The sequence below is a fragment of the Vanessa tameamea genome, chromosome W, assembly GCF_037043105.1.
Source record: "Vanessa tameamea isolate UH-Manoa-2023 chromosome W, ilVanTame1 primary haplotype, whole genome shotgun sequence".
Taxonomy (NCBI): Eukaryota; Metazoa; Arthropoda; class Insecta; order Lepidoptera; family Nymphalidae; genus Vanessa; species Vanessa tameamea.
This window is the reverse complement of record NC_087340.1, coordinates 5,342,522-5,350,333: the sequence shown is the minus strand read 5'-3', so window position 1 is coordinate 5,350,333 and position 7,812 is coordinate 5,342,522.

Here is a 7,812-nt window from a genome sequence, read left to right as displayed (position 1 = left end):
GCGTGGAGGTAGAAGTTTGTGAATAGTACGTCGCTAGCGAGTAGTGTTGTAAGTATTTATAATTTAAAGAAATTAAGAGTATGTTTTAGAAAACAAACAGTTCTTTTCAGAGCTAATATCATGTTTCAAATTACACCGCATGCGACCATGTTTCAAAAAACAGTTCTTTTAAGAACTAATCAATGTTTCAAACGATAACGTCATATAGTGGCATGTGCTTGTTGTTGTTAGTGGTGTAGCGACGTATTGCTACAACAACATGTACATAGATAAACTTTTAAATACGCCTGAAACACAAGTATTTCAGCCAGTCCTAAGCCTGGAAAAAGTATGAAGGGAAGTTTATTATAATATTTTATTTTATAAAAAAATATAATATGTATGTTGTTAGTTAACGAGTTCATTAGTTAGCATAGTTCAGTTAACCTATGAAAAAAACCGGTTTTTTTTATAACCGTTTCAAAGAACTGTTTTGTGAATGGAAAAAACTGGTTCGTTTCGTTTTACGAAAAATATGAAATGACCCAGCACTACACGTGACACTGTTCATGTTTCGGAAGCAAACACTTTCGGTTAACGTTATAACGACACTAATGCTATCTAGCGTCAAATTATCAACCTATAAATGTGCCACTATTTGAGATAACATTTTGATGTTTGGCAAACGTAATGATGGAATAAAAAGGATTTTAAAAATTTTTGAGATGTGACGCTATTTGAACGGAGGTGCGATATGTGGATTATATGTGTCACAGATTACAATACAGGCAAGTGACGTCACCGACCCTATTGCAGCGCCATATTGTCAAAGTAGCGTTTTCGCGCGCAATTAAAATATGGAATTTTTAATTTGATATTTTTCAGCAAATATGTACTAGAATTAAAAAAAAAACAACTTTTACTGGGTTCCTTAACCTCTACTAATGGATTTTAAAAACCAGTCAAATAGCCTATTCTATTTACTGTGTCCTCCGGTAAAAATTGGAGATCGTGTAACCCTATTAAGTCACAACATAAATATAATCGTAAATTAATTAAAATTTTAAATAAGCACAGTCTAACTTAAAATCTCAATAAAGATTTAAACACTTAGTAGATAGCCTAGTATCAATCCTGTACAATGCTTATCGTGTCTTATGATAATAAAATAAACGAATCTAACACAAATTAACAACTTAATGTCAACTATTCTGCCACTGCTGTTGCTATCGGCCATAATATTATCCGGAAGGTTTTTCCTATCTTCATCATATCCATCTTCTAATCTTCTTTTTTGTTTCTGTGGCAACACTAACTAATTGTCATAAGAAACTTCTCTCAATAAATTACAATTTTTTTTGGGTTTTTCGCTTGCGTTAGCGTTGGTTAACACACGTGTTAAGAGATTTTGAGTGTTTTCGTTTAGTTTTGTAGTATATTTTATTGTTAATAGTGCTTTAGTTGGTAGTTGGGTTAAGTGGTGTTAGTAATGTAATAGTAATAGTAGTGTGGGTTTGTAAATCTTGTGAGTATTTAACGTGTTTTAATATTCTTTAGCTTCTAAGTTTTATAATGGAGGTTGATCCTCCTCCTGAACCCCCTGATCCAGGTGGCTCAATAGAGCCTGTTCCCGATACTCTTTCTCCTCCCTCTGTACCTGTTTCCCGAAAACGCCTCGGTAATGATTCCATTAATTGCGACTCAATTGTTAAAAAAACCATAATTAATCCTAATTCAGCAAATCCCTCAATACAAACGATTTACACTCATCCATCCTTCTCTGAAGGCCCTAAAATGTATTCCGACGATGACAAGGGCCCTTTCATCGTTCATGTGTCCCGGGAAGTATCTGACCCAGCTTTAGGAACTACTATACGGGCATTTAAATTCGGATAATTCCTGCACACTCATAAAATTAAGAGTATTATTAACGATGGTGTTAAGAAAATACATAGGCCATAACAAAATTTCATTTGAATTTTCAACAGCCCAAGCAGCAAACTCCTTTCTAGCGAATCCTATTGTTGAAATGTGCAAGTATAAAGCTACTGTACCGACTTTTAATGTAACTAGAATGGGATTGATTAAGGGTATTCCCGTGGACTGGACGATGGAAGAACTGGCAATGTCACTTGAGCTTCCTACTGGATGTGGTGAAGTTATGAAATTAAGACGCCTGAACAGAAAAACAATTGCTGACAGTGTAACTACATGGGTTCCTACCCAATCTGTTGTAATTACATTTAGAGGTCAAACACTTCCTTCAAAAGTGTATTCCTACCATACGTCCCTTCCAGTAGAAACTTATAAACTTCCCACTATCCAATGCCTTAATTGCTGCCGTTATGGTCATATTAAAACTTAAGTGTCGATCTCAACCTAGGTGTTTTAAGTGCTCCAAATCCCACACAGGTGAGTCTTGTAGTGTAAGTAAGGATAACGCCACTTGCTTACATTGCTCTGGTAACCATTACACAACAGACAAGGATTGTCCAGAGTTTTGTCGCCAACAATCGATCAAAATTGTTATGTCTCAGGATAACATATCATACATTGAAGCACCCTCTCGGTTTCCTCCTGTACGTAGATCCTATGCAGAGATTGCAAAGGAGATGTTTACCCCTCCCACATATTCTCCAATCCTCCCTAGTCAACCTATCCCTTCAACTACCAGATCCTATCGGAAGACTGTTATCAGTACTCCTCGCCCAAGATCACCTCTTGGGAAAGGGTATGATAAACAGGCCCAACAATCGATCGTTAGTAATTGTCCCTCTACTGCTCCTAATGGTTGTGCTCTCAACCAAAACACTCCTAACCCTCTTAATAACAATCCCAACTTCTTAGAAATGCTAACTAAGATACTTCTTAGTATTATCTCAACATGTAACGATATCCCCTTACCGTCCAACGTTGCTCAAGACTTATGTCAGTTATTCTCCATCCTTCACAATGGCCCCAATCAGCTTCCTTCAATGGAACTGCAAGAGCGTCCGGCCTAAAAAACATGAACTCCTCTCTCTAATAAACCTCCATAAACCTGTCATTATTGCCATCTCTGAAACATGGTTGATCCCTGGATCCCGATTCCGGGTCCCAGGCTTCTCCTGTTTGAGGGATGACAGAAGTGATGGTTATGCTGGGAGTGCTATTTTCGTTCGGCACTCCCTTCCCTTCTCCCAAATTCCTTTATCCCTTCCCAGCCAGCATATTAATGCTGTTGCTTTTAGAGCCCTTAACATCTCTTTTCTTTCCCTGTATATTCCTCATCCTAATCCAGCTTTAATTCCTCATATATCTGCCATCATTTCCTATCTCCCTAGTCCTATCCTAGTCATGGGGGATTTTAACGCCCATCACACCGCCTGGGGTTCACATTTCTGTGACCCATTTGCTCTCTTGTTGATGGACATATTTGATGATGCAAACCTCTGCATCATCAATAATGGCTCACCAACACGTAGAGTATATCCTAACCAAAACCCAAAATCCGCTGTAGACTTATCCTTAACTTCTCCAGTCCTTGCTTCTCAAATATCCTGGAATGTCCTCTCATCCTCTTTTGGCAGTGACCACTTTCCTATCCTCCTTTCTTTAAATCACCGATCCATTGCCCATATCAATCCAAATCCCTTATTAAAATTTAAATTAAAAAATGCTAACTGGTCTGCATATGCTGAGTCTGTTGATTCCATGATCGACAACCTCTTTGTTTCACAAGACTATGGAAATGTAATTCTTTGCTATGATCTTTTCCTTAATGGTATTTTAACTGCAGCCAATCTCCACTTCCCTAAAAAACACACCTCAAAAAATCATTTGCTTTCCACCCCCTGGTGGGATGAGGAATGCAAACGATTATCTGAACAGAGACTAGAGGCTGAAGCATCATACTCATTGTGTATGTCTTTGGATAACTTTTGTAAATATCAGAAAATCGACGCCAAATTTAAACAATTTATTTCTAAAAAGAAAAAAGTTAGTTGGATTCATTTCTGTGAATCCCTGAGTCCTCGTTCCTCTTCCTCTGTAGTCTGGTCCCAACTTAAAAAATTCCGCCGATGTCTTAATTCTGTTGACCCTTCCTCAAATACTCCTTCTAAGTGGCTTAACAATTTCGCTGATAAGCTTGCCCCCCCATTTGTCCCTTATGAGGACAGTTTTCTAAATTCTACGCCAGCATCCACATCCACTTTGGATTAAATGGATGCCCCCTTTTCTTTTTCCGAACTTCAATGTGCGTTAAATGGTTTAACTGATTCTACTCCTGGGGAAGACGGCGTTCCATACTCTTTTATTTCTAAATTAAATGATAAAGCGAAAAAATGTTTTTTAAACATAATTAACTCGGTTTTTATCAAAGGAATTGTCCCGCAATCTTGGAAGACACAAATTGTTATCCCGATCCTTAAACTGGGTAAGAACCCTTCGGATTGCAACTCATATGGACCGATAGCTTTATCATCAACTTTGGCAAAGATCACTGAACATCTGTTGAAGAACCGCCTGGAATGGTTAATGGAAAGCAGAAATATACTTGCTCCCTCTCAATTTGGCTTTCGGAAGGGGTTGAGCACCATTGATAATCTAAGCATACTCACAACAGACATTCGAATTGCCTTTGCTAAAGGAGAGTACCTTGTGGGAATCTTTCTAGATATATCTTCTGCATATGATAATTTACTTCTTCCGTTGCTCAGGCAGAAAATGCAACAGCTGAGTATTCCACCGAGGATAGTTCATCTCATATGTTATCTGTTAACTTGCAGATTAATAACGGTTAGACACCAACATCTCTCACTTCCCCCCAGACTTGTCTGGAAAGGTCTTCCTCAAGGCTCAGTACTCAGTCCTCTGCTTTACAGCATATACACCCATGATCTCGATTTGTCTGTTAACAATTTTTGTAACATACTCCAGTATGCTGATGACACTGTTTTGTATTGTATTTATTTATTTATTTATTTATTTATTACATATGGCACACAAGACAGGTAATAACTGATAAATAACCAAATAATAAATTACAGAGTTCGAAGATTAGTTACACCCCAATATTTGTGTACACATCAAGCAAGAATACATGAAATCACAGTTAACAAGGGCTGAAGCTATTACAAGTAAAAATTAAAGAAAAAAAAATCATACGAATATTACATTTTTGGAGAAATTAAGCAATAAGTATAAAAAATAGCAGAAAAAAAAAAAAAATATATAAACAATATTACATAACATTGTCAATATATTACGTACTAAGTCTTAAAGATTAAATTCATCAAACACCTCCTAAATATACGAAACTTACTCTCGAAAATGTCAATGGAGTCATTATTAGCGGCAATATCGTTGTAAGTACGACACATTCTCGCAATGGGGTTATTATAGGATACATTATTTAAATACGGGTTGATGTTAAATGTTTTAGGATTTCTAAATCTGTAGTTTATGTTAAAATTGATAGCGGACAATAAATCTTGACAATCAATACAACCGTGGATGGTTTTATGTAGAAATGAAACATCGAAATATGTTCTACGAGATGCAAGGGATTGCATGTGGAAGTATTTTAATCTCTCAGAATAGTGCAGCAACTGCTGATACTTCATATGTTTGTAGGAGAGTATCCTCATAAATTTCCTTTGGACTTTTTCTATACGGTCGCGATGTACACCGTAATAGGGTGACCAAACTACTGAATTGTATTCGAGTATACTACGAACCATAGTGTAATACAATTGTATAATACTAGTGGGCTTCTTAAAGTCATTGGTGGATCGAGTGATGAAGCCAAGCAGTTTGCAACTTTTGGTTATAATGCTGTCATAATGATCTCTAAAGGTTAATTTCTCATCAAAAATTACTCCCAAGTCCTTGACAGAGGTCTTACGCATTAGATTTTGACCTTTAAGGCTATAATCAAAGACAATCTTGCTTTGTTTTTTGAGTGTGAAACTTATCACATAGCATTTGCTTGTGTTAAGTTGCATGTGATTTAAATCGCACCATTTTTCTATAGTATCAAGATCGTATTGAAGAGCCAAAGCATCATTGGTGTTACGGATCGTGTTATAAATTTTAAGATCGTCAGCATAAAATAAAGAAGGACAAGACAAGCATTCAGCAAGGTCATTAATAAAGATTATAAAGAAAAGCGGACCCAGATGGGATCCTTGGGGAACACCAGATGTAATAATAGTGGGTGATGATATAAATCCTTTGATTGCAACCAACTGCGTTCTTCTACTTAAGTAAGATTCGACCCATCTCAAAAGATTTCCACAAACACCATAAGCTTCTAGTTTGTGACACAAGATGGTATGATTAACTCTGTCAAATGCCTTGGAAAAATCTGTGTAAATGGAATCCGTTTGTCCCTGTTTTGCAAAAGTGTTGCAGATGTAGTTTTTATATACTAATAAATTCGATGTTGTGGAACGATGTCTAACAAAACCATGTTGTCTGTTTGTCAATACCGGGGCCACGTGGTGATAGATAGCATCGTATACCAGTGATTCAAATATTTTTGAAAAGCCGGAAAGTATACTTATCGGCCTGTAATTTTCACATTGTGAGCGATCACCGGATTTTAGTATTGGAAAGACGTAGGCATTTTTCCAGTATTTAGGAAAGATTCCATTCGCGAGGGACATGTTGAAAATCAAAAATAAAGGATAACACAATTCACCGGCACACGATTTTATGACAATAGGTGGTATATTATCAGGACCTGCCCCCTTATTTACATCAAGATGTTTATTGTAGATCTAGCTCCATTGAACATTTAACATTTCGATTAAACTCTGCTTTGCATTACCTATCCCAATGGCTCTCTGACCATGGCTTATCGCTGTCGATAGCCAAAAGTCAAGCAGTGGTATTTACTAAAAAAAGACGTATACCTACCTTTAATTTGTTTTATGAGGGTCAACGCATTAACTTTGTAGACAAAACAAAATTTCTTGGTATTATTCTCGATCACCGACTGAACGGAATTTCACACTCTGACTATTTAGCCAAGAAATGTGAAAAATCAATTAATGCCCTTAGCTCACCCTTATACATTGAAGCTGATCTATAACGCAATAGTTCGTAGTCATTTGGACTATGGACTGTTTGTTCTAGATTCCTTCAATAAATCAGCTTCAGAAAAATTAAAGAAAATTCAGTTTAAATGTTTGCGCATAATCTTGGGTGCTATGAAATCCACTCCTACTAATGCTCTGCAGGTTGAGTGTGTTGACCCTTCTCTACATATAAGGAGGCAATACTTATATAAGGTTGAGATTGGAGATCGAAATAAAACATGTTGGATGCTCAAATGATACTGACTGACTGTGTATTTGTTGTTCTAATTTATACGTTACATACATGCTTGTACATAACACACTACACTTATGTGACCGCTTTATCATCAAATTGTTACAGCTATCTTCCCATCCTCTATTGGCACGATTAAACAAATTATCCCACCTTTACAACCCAGACAGTCCGAAATCCTCATTCCTATTAAACAGTTTCCTCAAGTATACCAACCTCCCTCTTCCCTTACCACTTTTCCTTCTAATCCTCTTTTTTCCACCTCCTTTAAAGCTCTTATTTATAATACCCCCGTTATAACAAACCTTGATCTTATAAAAGGTTCCCCTGATACATAACATAACATACATAAACAGCCTGTAAATTTCCCACTGCTGGGCTAAGGCCTCCTCTCCCGTTGAGGAGAAGGTATGGAGCATATTCCACCACGCTGCTCCAATGCGGGTTGGTGGAATACACATGTGGCAGAATTTCGTTGAAATTAGACACATGCAGGTTTCCTCACGATGTTTTCCT